The sequence below is a fragment of the Manis javanica genome, chromosome 14 (assembly GCF_040802235.1).
Source record: "Manis javanica isolate MJ-LG chromosome 14, MJ_LKY, whole genome shotgun sequence".
Lineage (NCBI taxonomy): Eukaryota > Metazoa > Chordata > Mammalia > Pholidota > Manidae > Manis > Manis javanica.
Window position 1 is genome coordinate 81,515,434 of NC_133169.1, and position 17,827 is coordinate 81,533,260.

The 17,827-nt window shown below is 48.3% G+C and overlaps 1 protein-coding gene across 3 annotated transcripts in view; it reads right to left on the reverse strand.

Moving 5' to 3' along the window:
* Positions 1 to 17,827, reverse strand: part of FSTL4 (follistatin like 4) — a 356,770-nt gene that overhangs the window by 268,120 nt on the left and 70,823 nt on the right. The window lies entirely within an intron of this gene.

The window sequence follows — 17,827 nt, forward strand, 5'->3', positions numbered from 1 at the left end:
GTGACTCAGAAATGACCCACCACCAAGAGGAAGTCCCGTTCCCAGAGATGGCAGCCTAGCGCTGGGACAATGCAGGAGTCACACACCTCCAGCTCCTCTCTGCAGCATCTAAGAGAGCACCCCAGTGACAAACCCATGCGGACAGCGGTGAGAAGTGGATCCCGGCCCTCGGGGCTGATGTGTCTTGAAAATGACACAGAGGAGGGTGGGAAGGCAACTGACCCCAGGTGAAGAAGAACGTCTGAGAACGCTGAGCAGAACTGAGTCAGGCATTGCCTGCCTGCAGATACAGCCCGTTTCACTAAGAGCTAATGCTAATTGATGCAGAAGGGAAGGAAATGCCACGTAAGTGTTTGTTTGAAAAAGAACGAGGAAGCCAGACTGCAATGCCAAGAGGCACAAACTCAAATCTAGGCTTCTGGCTGGCACTGCTCACACCTCAATTTTGCAGAGCAACACTGACTATATGCAACTGAGGATAATGGGGGAGCGTCTATTAAATAAGGCCAGGACCTGTGACACATTACTGGCAAGCATGGGGCTGCCCAGGGGTCAGTCTGGGCTCAGCCCGGGTTGGCACAGGCCTTCAAGAAGCCTCAGAAATAGCCTGCTTCCCGGGACTGCTGCAGGGATAACAAAGGCTAAGCTCTCTCCTTGCCCACTGGCTCACATTGCTTCCTGCCAGAGAACAAGTGGGCTACCCAGAGCAGGGCCTCACAGCTCACCCTTGGTATGAGCGGGAACACATGCTACGGGCCCCAGCTATCACAAAAGTGAGCAGGTACCAGGGGCCTTTCGCACCACAGCACCCAGCTTGCAAGGCAGGGAGGTGAGGAGATGTTGGTATGCATGAGGGTGGGAGTCCCAAGGCCTCCCTTGAAGGGCAGAGGTTCGCGGATCCCTCAGCCAGGGCAAGGGGTCACCAGCAGTTTGACAAGAGGAGAGAGTCTAGGAGCAAGCCCACAGGGGTCTCCGTGCCCCAGGAATGACAATCCTGTGGTCCCACTCAAATAATCCAGAGGCCACATGAGAGTGCTGGACTAAGACTGTAGACTCCCGTGGACCAAAGCCTTCTGAGAGTGCAAGCACGCAGCAGAGGCACGTGGCTGAAGGCAGGCCTTGGCCCAGAGGGTGCTCCTGTGCACATGGGCCACCTGTGAGAGCACTGCCTGAGCCCATGCCCAGCGCCCACCCCCACGACAGGGCTCGGAAATCTGGCTGGGCTGTGACTGGACTCTCCAAAGCCAGACTTTCGAAGGTCATTCAGGTCCTCTACGGACAGACTAGTATTCACTCTAGCCCCACCCACAGAACCTGGCCTCAGATTGGCCTCCTTATTTGGTCTGGAGGCCAAGGCCAGTTTACCAGCCTGTCTTTTCCTTGCGGACCACTGTTTCACAGGGCTTCTCACTGTCTGTTTTCATGGTTCAGCAAGGTACACGTGGGGCCTGCTAGTGGGAGGTGTCAGTAGGTCTCCAGGGCAGGTGGGAGCCTCCAGCAGGTAGAGACAGGGCTCAGCAGAAGATGAAACCCTTTCCTGCCATCAGTCCTGCTTCCCAGACCAGAGGGCACCTCCCAAGCTGCCCACCCAGGCAAGTCTCCCCAGCAGTCTATACTAGCGATGCTGGCTGCAAAATTTCCACCACCAACAGCTACTCCCTGCAGCCTGCCAGGCCTCCCAATTTCTTTTTCTAGACCCTTCCCACCCCAGCCCCTCTCCACATCTCCAGCACCTAGAATGCTCCATGCCCTGGCTCTGGCCCCCAGAAGTGGGCTCTACTATTCCCTGGCCCATCCACCCTCTTCCAATGCACCTCTATCCAAGTGGCAGGTCCGTGCGGGTCTCTGCCCTCTGGGTGTAATGCTTCCTCTGCTGCATAGCGTACTGGGCAATTTCTTCATCTCCTCGGCATGGGCCCTTGAAGCAGATGGAAGGCAGCCCCAAAGTGGTACTATCACCATCTCTGAACTCTCTCTCTTTATGGAAAATTGCAATGTAAGAAAAAAGCTTTTTAAGAAGGATGTTTCACTCAAGAATCTTCTTGCACAGAACTTTGAAGATGACACTGGAAGAGAGGCCACTTACACAAATAGGATGTCATATTTCTTTTTAAGAAATAGAGTTATAGTCTCTGTTTTCCTGACTAGCCAAGAAGGAAGAGTAGAAGATACTCAGTAGCTTATATGCAGGAAGAACTATATTCTCCTACATTAACGAGAACCATCACGTGTCAAAGAAAACCACACTTTTGTGTAATGTTTAAAACAACTCATCTGAGCATTCTCACCCTGCTGTTGCCACAAAGAGAATCTCTTCTAGCTTCCAGGCTTCCTTCGCTTTATCCATACTTGGCTGGGATGCTTTCTACACACTGATCAGTAATATTGTTTATTGTCAAAATTTTAAGAGACAACACAGCACAGTGACAAGTGCCTGGTGCCAGCATTCAGGACATTTCAAATCTGGCACTTCTGCAACTGATGTCAGCATGAGGGCCTCGGTGTCCCTCCCTGTAAAATGGGGCTATATTCCTTTTCACCTGGCAAGGTCATCATAGGGACAAATCAACATCATGAATGGGATAGCTTAGAGCTTTCTAAATGTAAGCACCTTGTTCTATTATTGCTGCAGGCAAGACGCTGTGCAGTTCAGGCTAAATCTCCCTTCAGGCATGATTTGAAAGGTAACTTCACGCCAAGAACTCTCCCTAGCTCTTCTCTTGTTTTTCTCTGTCCAGGATTTCAGTACATTTATATTACCCTTGACAGTAGCTGTGCATTTTGGTTTAAAAATGGTATGTGATGGCCCCTGGTAGTGCCATTTCTCTGCCCCGAAAAAAATATTCATGAGACATTCTAGAGAATGGAGAGTTTCTCCCGATGGCCGTGGAGAGGACTCTGTGGCAGCCCCCACGGCAGGAACACTCACTCTCTTGGCCTGGGCTTTGGAACAAGACAGGAAGCTGAGTTCACATTCACAGCCGGCTCTCGGGAGCAGATGCTAAAGACGGATTTGCCGGGAGACTCGTAGACGAAGCAGGAGGGGGCCCCTTATGGGCAGGTGACGGCACTGCTTCCCACGTAGGCAAACCTACCTGTTCCCATTAATTGGGAGGACGGCCAGCCTGTGTTAGCAATGGCTGAACTTAGGAACAGGGAAAGTGAAATCTAATTTCAGTTTTGCAGCAACTTAAACTAGAATGTTTGGCCAGAGCTGGCTGCTCTGCTGAAATCCTTTGAACTCACCTTAGAAGAAGTAAAAGATTTATAATCAGCACATTCCAAGCAAATATGCACATGGGAGCAGCGAAGGCCGCTGCAAACTAGCCATTGTCTTGAGGGGCTGGCAGGGCAGCCCACAGGCTCGGGGTCAGGTTTGCCAACAAAGCCCAGGTTCTCGGCAAACGCTCTGTCCCTGGAAAATTCGGCTGCTTCCTGCGGATGAGGGAGGCTGAACTGCTCCGGTCCGCTGTACGTGCACACAGGTTGGTCCTGAAGCACGGTCATCTGAGGGGGTGCATCCTCACCACCCCAAACAACTAGTTGTCACAGTGGGCTTGTCGCAGAAGACAAACTCTTCAAATGTCAAGTCATTATTTCCTCCAATTCTGGACCACATTGACTACCTTTCTGTGGTAAATGGATATATTCCCAAGGGGAGCAGGAAGTACTCGCCCCTGGAAAAACAGCAATCCCAGCAGGATTAGCTCACATGCATGAGCATGAGATTGAGAGAGCAAGGGGCGTGTGTGGGGTGCAGAGAGCTAGGCAAGGCTGGGAGACAGGACAGGAGGGAGGGAGGGACAGCAAGGTGGGAGAGGGCAGTCCTGAGAGAGACTATGAGTGCTTAAGATCAAAGAGACAGTATAGGGAGAGAAGAGACCAAGAGGGGGCAAGAAAGGCAGACCTTGGGAGATACAAAGACACACAGAGATGCAGAGATGGAGAGATGGGGAGGGGCAGACTGATTTCTCCAAGGAACAGGAGGAAGGGACGTAATTTCAGCGAGCGTTCCCTCCTGTTCTGTCCTTCAGTGTCTTGAAAACTAGATCAATCATCAACAACGTCTGAAAACACTTTTGAGGAGATAAGTTGAAGAAAAATGTGTTTCCCTATGAAAAACGCATCACCTAACACAAGTTACTGTCGCCGGCTTGCATGAAGAAAGTAGATACAACCTGAGTGAGCCTCCACAGCTGACAGGGGTGCTACTGGAACTGCTGGAGAGCCCCCAGGACCTCCCCCAACCCAGCTCCTGGCCTGAGGTGGGAGACCTGGGGCCACAGCCAGGAGCAGGCCTTCTAGGGGCTGGGAGCCTGGGAGCGGAGCTGCTCTGGGCAGGCGGAAGGGGGAGGCATTCTGGCCACACTGTCTGGTGCTCTGCATATATACTGAAGCCCCACAGAGTCATGCAAAGGAGTATTAGCCCCATCTGCATGGTGAGAAAACTGAGGCTCAGGCAGAATGACTTGCTCAAAGTTGTGCAGTCAGGAGGAGGAGGATCTGGGGCTGCCCCACAATACCTGCAGGAGGCTCCAGGCATCACCTTCTGAGGACAGAACTGTGCTTGGTCAGGGACCCCAAATGCCCTTGACAGGAGGTGAGAGGAGGGCTGACCCTGAGACCCAGTACACCAGTGAACCATGCAGAAGAACTGGCAGAGGCTACACAGAGCAGGTGGACATCAGGCAGATGTCAACACCCTTCAAAAGCCCACTGTGAGCTCAAGAGGAGGGTCTGCTGTGGGCATCCTACCGTGTGAGCACGGGGGGCCTGACACGGAACAGAGCTGCTGAGCTCAAGATGACCACATACGCCAAAGTGCAGGTGACCACGATCTATGCCACTCCCTGTTTGGTACTTTCCCTCCTGCAACCTGAGCTGTCACCATCTCTTCCTGCAGGTGATGGAGAATGAGCTACCCTGGGGTTAAGCATCACTCAGAGGGGGCCCTAGATACATGGTGGCAAGGTCTCCATCTTGGCGAGCTGTTCTGTCGGTCTGGCTCTGCTACCTCAGGTAAGTGACTGCCTATGAAACCTCTCAAGTTTTCACTATTAAGTATAAAATTTCTGTCATGGGTAGTTGTGTGTCCTGCCTTGGTGATGTAGACAACTTAGCACAGTGCCTGGCAGAGGGCAAGTCCTTACTCAGTAAGGAGAGTCAGCCATGGGAACCACCTACTCCCCTTCCCCTACAGCTGTGCCAACACGCAGAAGGACTCCCCACCCTCGCCATCTCCCAGGGTGCTAACCCACCCCAGCGCTCAGCCTGGTGAGCACTCCACAGAGCCACGGCAAAGACTAGCACCCTGTACCATTTCTGGTCTCTAAAAAATCCCTAGAGGCCTAGATCTGCCTCTAACCCTGCTGCTGTGAGCTTTGGATTCTCCATCATTAGACCAAATGTAGAGTCTGTAGTCCAGTCCAATGTTATCATTTGACAGATGGGAAATCAGATGCAAGAAGTAGGGGGTCACATAAAGATAGTTAAGGAACTAGAATTCAGATCTCTTCCCACACAACCATATACATATATGGTTTGCAACTGGGGTTTTCGGATTTTGATTTTGTTGATACAATTATCTTGTGTTATTTAGGACTTTTAAAGAAGTCCAGGAGAGAAAGATATGAACAGACACTTCTCCAAAGAAGAAATTCAAATGGCCAACAGCATGAAAAGATGCTCCACATCGCTAATTATCAGGGAAATGCAAATTAAAACCACAATGAGATATCACCTCACACCAGTTAGGATGGCCAACATAGAAAAGACTAAGAACAACAAATGCTGGTGAGGATGCAGAGAAAGGGGGACCCTTCTACACCGCTCATGGGAATGTAAACTAGTTCAACCATTGTGGAAAGCAGTATGGAGGTTCCTCAAAACACTAAAAATAGAAATACCATTTCACTCAGGAATTCCATTCCTGGGAATTTACCCTAAGAAAACAGGATCACGGATTCAAAAAGACAGATGCACCCCTATGTTTATCACAGCACTATTTACAATAGCCAAGATATGGAAGCAACCTAAGTGTCCATCAGTAGATGAATGGGTAAAGAAGAGGTGGGATATATACCCAATGGAATATTATTCATCCATAAGAAGAGAACAAATCCTACCACTTGCAACAACAAGGATGGAGCTAGATGGTATTATACTCAGTGAAATAAGCCAGGTGGAGAAAGACAAGTACCAAATGATTTCACTCATCTGTGGAGTATAAGAACAAAGCAAAAACTGAAGGAACAAAACAGCAGCAGACTCACAGAACCCAAGAAGGGACTAACAGTTACCAAAGGGAAAGGGACTGGAGAGGATGGGTGGGAAGGGAGGGATAGGGGGATTAAGGGGCATTATGATTAGCACACATAATGTAGGGGGGCATGGGGAAGGGAGTATAGCACAGAGAAGACAAGTAGTGACTCTATAACATCTTATTATGCTGATGGACAGTGACTATAATGGGGTATGTGGTGGGGAATTGATAATAGGGGGGAATCTAGTGTCACTCATGTGATTGTATATCAATGATACCTTAATAAAAAAAATGACTTCATAGCAATCATACACTGCAATAGATTCCTTTAAGAAGTAAAAAAAAAGCAGGGAAAAACTTTAGTGGGCAGAACAGTCAGACCCAGGGCCTCTTCTGGGCGCAACAAGTTCATGCATTTCCATCTGAGTCATGGCCCAGGTTCATCTGAGATGACAGCTGCCAGTGCCTTGTAAATCCCAGCCCCCTGGTGCCAGGTCACAGGCTTTCAGCTCCAGCACCCCAATTGCCTGCCTTTCTGCGTGAACCCACAGATTCGAGATCTGATAGAGATACAGCCTTCTGTGTCCTTGGATCAAGGGAACTACGTCTCTCATGATGGGATGTGGGGGAAGAGGCCTGAAGAATGGGGTAAAGAATGAGCCTCAGGACTGCTCCAGATGAGGAGGGGAGCAGATGCTTCTCCCCCAGCCTCCCAGGCAAACAGCAGTGATGACAGCAGCAGCACGAGCCCCACTGGGCGTGTACTGTGGGCTGGGCAGTGGTCAAAGGGCACTTTTAACATTCTGATTTCCAGGACCCCATTACGAGGTAGGCTTTATTATATCCACCTTTCAGGAGCAGGAACTCAAGGAAGGTGACCATCGGAAGGTCCCACAACTACTTTGGTGAGAGAACCAGGATTGGCGCTCAGATTGGTCTGAGCCGGGAGCTCTGCACCCTGCTTCCTCTAGTGGGGTGAGGAGGTCTTGGATGATTCTGTGATGGCCCAGTTCCCTCAGAGCCGGGCTCAGTGGCTGTGCTACGAGGGCTGAGTCCAGGGGAAGGCATTTTCATTTTTTCTGTCAATATGTGTCTTTTTTGTTTAGAGGAAACACCTACATAGTCACCACACAGGGCTTCTGACAGGGAATGTAGGAACTCCTCGAGTCCTCAAAGCCCAGCATGTCTCAGCATTAATAAATCACACACACACACACTCACAGTGTTGGCACACACTACTTGTACCCAAAGGTAATTTTCCAAATATTTAACAACTGGTGTGTGATGAGCAGTGACCAGTCAGAATGGATCCCAGTCATAAATGCCCAGTTCAGCCAAATGGTTGCAGACGGGTTAAATGTCAGCCCTAATCATGGCTGTGCCTGAAAAATCACACACACCAGAGATGTGCTAAGCAGCTCTCACAGCATCCGTTTTCTAATCTGGACCTAAAACAGCTGGTTTAAAGCTAGGAAAACAGCTCCAAGATTAGTCAGAGGCTGAGTCTTTGCTGAATGCTTTGCAGAAATCTGACCATTCAAACAGTCTTCTAAAATACATCACTGGGTCCTGGAAGGGCCTGGGAGGCCTGGCAGGATTCCCCTAGTAACATAGGTGGAAGACTAATTTTGTCGTGGATCCAAGCAGAAGTCAGGCTTCCTCCGTCACAGCCGTGGGGCTGGAGTTTCCAGTAAATGCCCGCACAAACTGCCATTGCCAACTGCTTCCCCAGATTCCAACCCAGGAATAAAACAACCTCCCAGGGTTTTAGCTCAGCCTACAATTTGCTATTCATAACACTGACAACTTACATTTGCTTCAGTGAAGCGCACTCTTGCATGATTTTAAATTTCCTGTGACTGAGCACAGGCTCAGTGGATTAATCCCGTGTTGGGGATTTGGGGCCTCTGAGATGCGGCTGAGGCCATGCCACCCCACGCCTCTCTCTCATCCTGTCCAAGTCCTCGAGGCAGCAACAATCTGTACCTATCCCTGCCTGGCACACGTTTCAGCCTGATTATGGGATCGGAAAACGCAGGGCCTAAATTCTGCCTTCTTATATTTTGCTTGACATTCATTTATTCAATCAACCAATATATATTTAGTATCCATTCTGTCCAAGTTGTATCTTTACACCTAGGCCAGAAGGGCTAAAAACCAAGCTGCGTATTTCCTTTTTATCACCTGTCATGGCCCAGCAAAAGGCTGGGGGAATGTAGAAGGTGCTTCGTAAGTACTTTGAGCATTGAGTAAATATTTGTTCTGCTACAGATATGGAGAGGGAGTCCCAAAGAGCCCGTCACAGGCCCCACGTCAAGTTGAAGGGTCTTTTCTCTCAGGGGTCTAGGTCTCCCTCCTCCTCTTCGCCATCACCTTTATACTTTTCTTCTGTGAACTCATACGACCTTTGTAATGTTCCTGCAAGAGAAGCTGGGCCCTCCCTTTGCAAAGGCACAGTGTCCACGGCGGTCAGCAGCGAGCCTCAGGGTCAGAGGTGTGGTGCCCGCTCACCGCGCCCTGGCTGTTGGCTATCATACTGCACAATGCTGCCACGGAACAAAGGGCTCATGAGATCAAGGTTGTGGGTTCATTCCCTCCTCAGAAGCAGCCCTTCCTCATCCTGTCTTCACAGAATGAACCACAACACAGTTTCAATCCCAAGGGTCCAGATCAGAGCATACATGCCTGGAACTTTGCCCCCAGAGCAAGATGACTCAGTCTCCTGACTCTGGGGGTGCCATGCCATGCTGAGGTCCAAAGATTAGCAGGCGAAAATGTAAAATCATGAAAGTGTTAATTTCCCAGGCTTGCATTCTCAGGCTATTTTACAAAATAGCCATGTTAAAAAAAAAATCAGGCTGATTAACATATTAACCTTTGAGGATATAAAAGCTGATAAAATAACCAAACCCATTTCCAAAAAGGATTTCCTAATGACTAATTCCCCTCTCTAACCTTTCTGGATAGAGTAGATGATCATATGATAACTTAGCATAATTAAATTCTCCAAAGGAAATTGCCCAGAAGAGAGCAAACTGGACACCTTGTGGGAAGCCACTGGGTCTTCAACATTCCTGTAAAACAGATACTGACAAAACTCCTGTTTGCTTCCTAAAAACATGTGCTTTAACGTTTGAATTTGCTTGACATCCGGAAGAGGGGGAGATAAAAGGGAGCCTCTAAGTGCGGTGTGATTTGGGCCATCGCTCACAGTGGGAAACACGCTCCCAGGGAAGATGAAAGGAGAGGGCGGACTGCAAATGGGTGGGCACACAGATGACCGAAGCTGCACAGTGCACCTCCCGCGAGCTGCAGGGTGAGGGGTGGTAGGCGGCTGGTGAAGGAAACTGTCCTCCAACCGAACCATACAAGGGAAAATGGGGAGCAATCTGCTCCATGCTTTGCAATCTGAAGAAAAAAAAGGAGAAACAAGCACAAATTTTCCTTTGCTGAGGACTGGAGCACAAAATTGGTCACGTCTGAGGGATGGGAGAGTTCGCTTATTACTAGCCACCTTAATCAGCTCGGGCAGTAAGTTTCTTACTGAGCCTGCCCCTTGGGAAAGAAGTCATTAGGCTGGACCCGAATCCAACCTGACTGGTGTCCTCATAGGAAGTGGGGAACTGGACCTGGACACACACACAGACACTGGGGGAAGATGGTCCCAGGAAGGTGGAGCAGAGACTGGAGAGGAGCTTCCACCAGCCAAGGAAATGCCTGGGGCTTCCAGCAGAGGAAGACAAGCCAGTCTCCTCCTTTAAAGGCGTCAGGGAGAAGAGCCTGCTGGCAGCTTGAGTTGGGATTTCTTGCGTCTAGAACCAAGTGACGATAAATTTCCAATATTTTAAAGCACCCAGTTTCTTGTACTTTGTTATAGCAGCCCTGGGAAACTAAGACAGGAACAGCTACCCAAAGACGGGGAGATTACAGGTGGGACTGATGGAATGCCGTGAGCCTTAAGGGCAGAGAGTTTTCTATAGCTGGAGACAGAGAAGCCAGATATTCAAAGCACGTGAAGGATTTGATGTTCTGTTGCTTACTTGAAGGTAGAGGGGCCACATGGGAAGGCAGGCAAGTGACCTCTAGGAACAGAGTGGCCCCTGCTGACAGCAAGAAATCAGGGCTCTTATCCACATTCACAAGGCACTGGATTCTGCCAACCTAAAGAAGCCTGGAAGTGGACCTTTTCCCCCAGAGCCTCCAGACAAGAGCCCAGTCCAGCCAACACCTTGACTTTGGCTGTGTGAGAGTCTAAATGAAGAACCCAACTAAGTCCAGGTGGACTCGTGACCCACAGAAACCTTGACATAATATATATTCGGCTGTTTTAAGTCACTAAGATTGTGGTAATTTGTTACAATGTTAGTAGAAAATTAGGCCAGACTCAGCATGTCACTTACTCCTTCCCTCTTTAGCAGAAGGGGCCAGTAATTTAGAACAAAATCATAAACTTTCAAGAGAGGTATCAAAGTTATCACAGAAAACCCTCCTCACAGATTCCAATAGGAATACCCATAAAAAGCACTAGAAACTGTAAGAATAGAAATAAGTTAGCATAAGCATAGCCATCTTAAAGGCCTAGAAGCCATTTTCTGAGTATGTGACTTAGAAAGAAAAACTGGAACTGGGTAAGACCTTGAAAAACAAGCTAATCATGAACACCAGGTGGTGGGCAGCTGTGGCCTTTAGTCAGCTAACCTTGGTCAGCTAATCCTACATACCAAGCTTATCGTGCAGAACCTCCCTGACAATTGAGGAGTGGTCTTATCTTGCTCCTGCCAAATCCCAGGATGTATGTCTTGCAAGAATAATGTGCAGCTGTGGAAAATTACTATGAGTTAAGTATTTTGAAAATGCTATATAAACCCTTGGCTTTGAGTGCTCGGGGTCCTTGTTGAGACCCGCTGCGTCGGGCTGACATTGGACCCCAGCTAGCTGGCTGAATAAAGACTTTGCTTGAATTTACATCTCTATGCCTGTGTAGTTTGTTCTCTGGAGAAGCCTCGGAAGCCCAGACCCTAACAAAACAAAGATGAAATTGGTGTGCTGGTAAATGTTTAACTGGCTCTCCAGGAAGGAGAAGCCATCGTAAAAAAAATTTGTAGCATTTGCCAATTCCCATGGCGTGAGTGCTCCTATTATGGCCAGTTTTAAACAACTGCTTCACAAAATTCCTGAAAATTTAACATAAGCGCTTATGAAGCAGCACAAGTTGGCCTCTGTACTCCACCAGGATTCACAAAGCAGAACAGAGAGACGTTATCTTGAAGGAAGGCAGACAGGCTGGGCCTGAGGATCTTTGGAGGCCCAGCCCCAGGGCATCTACCCACCTGTGGAGATGCTCAAGGGCTCTGGCCCCCCCAGGCCCTGTCCAAACCTTCTCTTCAGACTCTACCCTCCTGCTTCGGACAATTTCAGCCACTTACGGCTTCCTTTGCCGCCACATGCTGATGACTCCAAACATTTACCATCAGTCCAGGGCCCCTGCTGCATTCCAGTTCTACCTCGGCAACAGCCTATGTGCTGTCTCCTCTCCTATAGGCACATTCAACTGGCATGTCTAAACCAGTCTATCACCTACCCGCTGGTCCATCCTCCCCCAGGGCTCCTGGCCCAGTGACCAGCGCCTCTATCTGCTCAAGAAAGAAACCCAGGAAGCACCCTGATGCCTCTTTCTTTCTCACCTTCCATCTCGAAAGATCGCCATACCTGATCAATCTGCTCTTTAAACACAGGAAGAAATAGTTAGAGTCCACCCTCTCTTCCTGTGGGGTAAGCTGCAGCATTCCCAGAATCTCCCGCCTGGCCTTAGGCCATCTACATACCAATAGGTATTTACTGCCGACAGCCTGCTGCAGCCTCAGGGGCAGGTGGTGGAGAGAGAAGGGCCAGTCTCTCCTCCCCTCCATTCCTGGTACGTAATTGGCCTGGCGTCTGCCAGTCACCAAGGACCCGCCAATGGATCTGCTCCCGGAAGGGGTGGGCAGGACGTAGAGATCCCTCTTGGCTGCTGTGGCTGCAGAGCATGAGCTACAGCGGGGCTGGGCCTAGCTCGCGGGCTCGAGCAAACTGTAGGAAATAAAAAGCGTTTCTCCCGATCTACTCTTTCCTGTGACTCATTCCAGTTTCATTGGGATTCCTCTGGAGTAACACCTCCCATCTCCACCATCATTTTACCCCAGACCACTGGCTTCGCTCTTCTCGACGACTGCAGTGACCTCCTAACTCTACTGCTCCCGGCCACTCTCTGCAGAGTCCCCACTCTCTGCAACAGAATATCCCTTTAAAACTGTCAAGCTTACCAAGTCACATACCCTATAAATCACTGATGTCTTACCACTGCTCTTAGGATGAACCCAATATCCTGCCTCTCCCCCCATCCAGTGTCCCCCAACCCCATCACTCGTTAAGCCCCCAGCTGCTCTGAGCTGCCCCCTCACTACCACCAGCTCCAGTCTCTTGCCCACTCTTCCCCCGCTATCTGCTTAGGCACAACCCTCACTCAGGGGTCAGCTCTTAGCCTACCTCCACGTCCTCAGGGAAGCCTTACCACTGCCCAGAATAGGTCTGGTGCTCCCCACCCCATCACCTGTCCTTTATTGCTCTCATCACAGTTGTAATCAAATAATTACTGGTGCAATTATTTGTTTAATGCCTGCTTTCCCCCTTGAACGGGCACTCAATGAGGGTAAAGTTCCTGTGGGCCTAGTCGTGGTTGTAACCCCAACAATACCACATGGCTTCTCTTGCAGAGACACAGAATGTATTTTTTTAAAGACCAATAAATGAAAAATGTAGTGTTAAGTAAAAAAAAAGTCATGTTACAGAATAGCATGTACAGGAAGATCCCAGTTTTGTGAAAACATAAAGGCTTTAAGAGAGAACAGGCTGGACAGAAATCAGAGTAACAAAGACTGTCTCGGGGTGGTGGGATTACAAATAATTTTTGCCTTCCTCTCTAAATTTATTTATATTTTGAAAAAAAAAAGTTCTTTACAAGGGCATGTTTTATTATTATAATTGTAAAAAAATTTTGAATGGTATTGTTTTTAAACATAAGAACACAGCAGACAGGATATCGCAGCTGATGTTAAAGAACAGAGCAGGTCCCTGCCCTCCACACCGCTGTGGACCATCAGCGGTCAGCAGGTAGGGGTCAGGGGGTGCTGTTGTGCATACCTTCTATGGCAGCAGGTCTCACAGGCAGACCTCTGTGTCCCAAAAGGCACCTGCCTCTGTAAGCCCCCAACACAAGATTTTCTTCCTGAAGTCTGACTAGCCATAAGACAAACAGTAAGAGAAGAAATGCCCATCTCTGCAGTTCCTTCTTAATCAAAGCCCAGGGGACATTCCTGGCCATTAAGCAGGATTTTTATTTCCACTGGGATGAAGGTATTTTATAATAACTTCTCTCTTGTATACCTTAGAATGAATTTTTAAAAGAGGGGATGCATTCCCTATAGCTGCCTTTTTTTTTTTTTTACGAGGAGATGAGAAACTGCAACTCTAATATCTATGTGATAAATTAAGATTCCTACTAGCAGACAAAGCAATGGGAGGTTTATAATGTTAGTACTCCTGAGGCCTGAAATCTCAGCATCAGGATTGCCTATCAATGTCTGGCAGAAACAAAAGGGTTGCAAAATAAAATCCAATAAGCTACATCTTTTCTCGAGCTCCATCAAAAATACCCACTCCACTTACTTAGAAGTAGATCCTTCAGGTAGGTTTATTTAAGGCAAGGCAACTGCAGAATCCCAGAGACTGGGCAAGGGGTTACCTGCCGATCCCAACAAGGTGGGGTCTCTTTGGAGCTGGGGGAGGACCTCTAACTTCAGGGAATCTTCATTGAATGAGACCATCAAAACTATCACCCAAACCCTACTCTTAAAGAAAATGCTGACAATGCTTGTATATAAAAAAATAAAAGCTGTGTCAATTTATTTGATTGCCCAGGGATTTGTGACACAGCAGAAATGTACTCTTACCTAGTTATAAAGTTGTAGTCCAGTGTATCCCCAGCTCTGGCCAACAGAATCTGCTGGAGGCAAACGTAAGAGATTTGTTTGACAAGTTGAGGTCCTTGTGCCAGGGTAAAAGCAAATGCACAGGAGATAACAGGAAGCCATTATTAGCCTCCTCCCCCTTAGCACAGAGGAGTTGATGCAATCAACTTGTCCTGGTGAAAGGTCAATAGCTCAACCCTGAAGGAACAAAGAGAAGGGACAGGTGAGAGTTGACGAGCAGGGAGGGAAAGTAGAAAGCTCAGAAACAACTGGGCGGACAGGAGGGGATGATGAGCAAGAATATGAATTCTGGTTTTGGATTCACCACTTACTTTGATAGTTCATATAAGCACTAGTCACTCAGTCTGGCTTCTCAGCTATGTATCATCTGCCCAGTGCTGCTGTGAAGGCAGCTGTGTCAGAAATACTCTGTGGGTTTGAGAGCTGAGACAGAGCCCAAAGGGAAAGGTATCTCTGTCCCCAGGGCTCAGGACAGTGCCTGGCATGAGTGGGGTCACTAAATAAGTATTTGGAGGAATTTAATGGAGGAATGGCTGTTGGAGAATAAATGTTGGAGGAATTTGTTGGAGGAATGGCTGGTGAATAAACAAATAGCAAGTGTTCTGCAAGGTTCATCTGAAATGAATTAGACTGGGTCTTAGAAAAGCAGGCAATAGGAAAATTGGTTTGGTTTTGTTTGAATAAAAATGAACAGTGTAGCATGCTGCACCAGCTCTTTATAGTTTTCCCAATCAGGTCGGCAAGGGTTTGGGCCCCTTGGGTCATTTCTGCAGGTTGATCAGAAGGCTGCTGAAGAACTAGCTCATAAACTGCCTTCACCATTTCAATGGCCTAATGCTTTCTTTTGAAAGTAATGATAACATAAGAAAACAAAAATACTAGCAACGATGTTCACAACGCAGGCATTTTCTTGCCACCCTCTCCTGTTCCCATCCCCATGCATAAACCTCCCTTAGGCCCCAGGAGTACTGCCCTCTGCAGTGGGGGGCCCTCCTCCCGTGGTTATGCTCAGGGCCACAGGGCTGCCCACTCCCCACACCCTACTGGCCTGGGCTTTTGGGCTCCTCTGTGACAGAGCCCTCTCCTTTTCACATGCACCAAAGATCTGACCAACCTGCTCAATTCCTTATTTCTATGTCTTGTTCAGATTTTAGCTTTGCCTAATTTCCTCTTCTCTGATTCTTTATCAAAAAGGAGACTTTGCCTTCCCAATGCCTGCCTCCTCCTCGCTTATTATGGCCAGCACCCTGAACACCCGCACAGAGAATGAGTCACTCAACAAGCACCAACTTATCCCAAGAAAACCTTTTAAGGGGCTGGGACCACTGCCTACTTGCTCTGGCTATTCAAACTGTTATTGGTCTCAGCTCGGGAATATGGCTGTTGGAGCCTTCACGTGTTTTCTTCTGGAAATGATTCATTTTATAACAACTGAGTCCTTCACTGAAGGACTGCAATTGCATCTGGGTTGCTAAACACTCTGACTGTTTCATTATGGATAATGGACCTAATATGATAACATATGTAAGCAACCAGGCAAAAGGAAAGACACAAAGATGGCTATGAAGCTGCGTAGCCCATGTGCCATCCTGGTCTCTTCTGCTGCCCTGGGCAGTGCCCGCTGGCTGAGGGCCTTGACCTCTCAGCGCCTGCTTGGGACCTGCATGAAGACCTCTGAATTATGCCCATGTCAAATGCCTGCAAGGCTCTGGGGACAAATGTCTGATGTAAGTCCCACATGCCATGGTTCATACATGGAGAGAAGAAAAAAAGATCTGATCTACTCACCCATACCTAATAATTGTAGTTAACATCCGAGTGCCCAGTGCATGACAGGTCCTGTGCCAAGATATTTATGCATTTGTGCCACAGCCCCTCTGCCTCCCAGTGGCTGGCACCACTAATTACATGGTCCTGTCATTTAATGTTCTTACTGCACCCACAGCCCCTTCTAAGGAAAACTGTCTCAACCAAAGATCCAGTTGAAGGGGTAGCTCTAGGCAGCCATATTTTGTAACCCATGACTTCCGTTGGGGTCCCATAGGGTCCCACTAACAGGCTCAGGGAGCACACGTTTGCCCAAGGCAGCAAATCCAAAGACTTTCCAGGGACATATTCCAAGAGGTGAGCTGGGTCAATGAGATTCACTGTTTTAGGGATTTATACTTGAGAAAAAATGTTAAGTGCATTCATCAGCTTGCCCCAAATCTGAGACCTAGTGATACTGAGGGAGCCTGGGAACCAGAGGGTCAGAGCAGACCTCAGTGATGAGGCCACAGATGATGTGAGGCAGAGAAAAGATACAGGGCAGAGGGGGACATAGCTAGGTGGCAGGGGCAGTGGTGGGTGAGGTAAGAGCACACAGCAGAAGTGGAGAGTGAACCAAGTGACGTTCATGGTGGAGCGGGAGAGCGAAGAGTGGGGCGCTGTTACCGCAGAGGCCCTGGGAGCCAGCTGGGGTACAGGTTCGGGTTCTGTGTCTCTGCCAGGCTTACAGTTTTCAGCATTCTGCAAAGTCCTCGCCTACCTTCTTCTCCTCATATAGACTCACAGCAGTGTCATCTTTCAAGGTTAACGAGAAAGACTCTGAGAAAAGACAAAGCTGCCCAAGAGAACAGCTGCTACGGCTCATGCTGGGCAGGTAGCTCCCCTCCGCACCCCCAGCCCCAGGTGTCTATCCTGCCCCACCCGGGCTCGCCCTTCTCCTAGAGCTGCAGGTTTGGACTTGGGTCCTGCTCATCTCTCGCCCATACATAGTCCAACATGCACCTGAAACTCAATTCTGACCATATGGATACCCTCACAGCTCACAGGCAGGCCAGACCCTCTGTAAGTACTACGGATTTGCAAATGATGCTGGTAGTGAACCAGCAGAGACAAAAGATGTATGGTCTACTAAGAGGGCTTGTACGGCAAATAGACTGGAGATCTGGAGTCGAAACCAGCTAATGTAGTACTTCTTCCAAGAATTTTACATATTTTTTTACAGTATATATCATTCAATTATATTTTTATATAACCTGAACAGTACTTCAGGCAGCACACATGTGTTTTGTAATCCCTGTAACTCTGTATCCTAAATTATGTATTATGTGCTATCACAAGGTGAATATGTACATTCACACATATGTATATACTTGGATACCAGTATGCTCAGAAAGAAGGGCAATGGGTCTTGCATTTGATGCTGCAGTAACCTCATTTGGCAACAGAGGTAGCATTGGATTAAACAGGTGGTGCCCCAAACTGGATAATGTTTTCTACAGTCTCATAGACCCCCTTCAGAGAGCTGCCTTCTGCCAGTCCTATTTTGTAATGGGCATTTCACTTTGATGATGCCTAAGTTGAAATTTAAGCAATGTATCCACATGTGTATGTATGTCTGTACACATACATACACACGAATATACACATTTTCACATCATATATTTTCTAACAGGACAGAACTATTTCTTTGCACAATAACCATCATTTATTAATTAGGTAAATATGTACATTCACACATATGTATGCACTTAGATACCTCTATGCACAGTAA